The sequence below is a fragment of the Cornus florida genome, unplaced genomic scaffold (genome assembly GCF_030987335.1).
Source record: "Cornus florida cultivar Cherokee Brave unplaced genomic scaffold, ASM3098733v1 CherokeeBrave_3.0.0_Hap2_scaffold_290, whole genome shotgun sequence".
In the NCBI taxonomy this organism is placed as follows: domain Eukaryota; kingdom Viridiplantae; phylum Streptophyta; class Magnoliopsida; order Cornales; family Cornaceae; genus Cornus; species Cornus florida.
This window is the reverse complement of record NW_026775794.1, coordinates 4,035-5,000: the sequence shown is the minus strand read 5'-3', so window position 1 is coordinate 5,000 and position 966 is coordinate 4,035.

Below are 966 nucleotides of genomic sequence, written 5' to 3'. Positions count from 1 at the left end.
CTCCAAATCGAAATCCGTCTCGAGCAAAACACTTCTTAAGCTTCTAGGAAGCTCCCATAAAACTTCCAAACCCAAACTCCAAACTTTATTTTTTAGCATACAATGCCCACGTGCACGCCGGGGTGCTTGAGCGTGCGGGCGAGGAGCCATAATGGGCAACATTGACTCGGGGGACCTCCAAATCGAAATCCGTCTCGAGCAAAACACTTCTTAAGCTTCTAGGAAGCTCCCATAAAACTTCCAAACCCAAACTCCAAACTTTATTTTTTAGCATACAATGCCCACGTGCACGCAGGGGTGCTTGAGCATGCGGGAGAGGAGCCATAATGGGCAACATTGACTCGGGGGACCTCCAAATCGAAATCCGTCTCGAGCAAAACACTTCTTAAGCTTCTAGGAAGCTCCCATAAAACTTCCAAACCCAAACTCCAAACTTTATTTTTTAGCATACAATGCCCACGTGCACGCCGGGGTGCTTGAGCGTGCGGGCGAGGAGCCGTAATGGGCAAAATTAACACGGGGGACCTTCAAATCGAAATCCGTCTCGAGCAAAGCACTTCTTAGGCTTCTAGGAAGCTCCCATCAAATTTACAAACCCAAACTCCAAACTTCATTTTTTAGCACACAATGCCCACGTGCACGCGGGGGTGCTTAAGCGTGCGGGCGAGGAGTCATAATGGGCAAAATTAACTCGGGGGACCTCCAAATCGAAATCCGTCTCGAGCAAAGCACTTCTTAGGCTTCTAGGAAGCTCCCATAAAATTTCCAAACCCAAACTCCAAACTTCATTTTTTAGCATACAATGCCCCCGTGCACGCGGGGGTGCTTGAGCGTGCGGGGGAGGAGTCATAATGGGCAAAACTAACTCGGGGGACCTCCAAATCGAAATCCGTCTCGAGCAAAACACTTCTTAGGCTTCTAGGAAGCTCCCATAAAATTTCCGAACCCAAACTCCAAACTTCATTT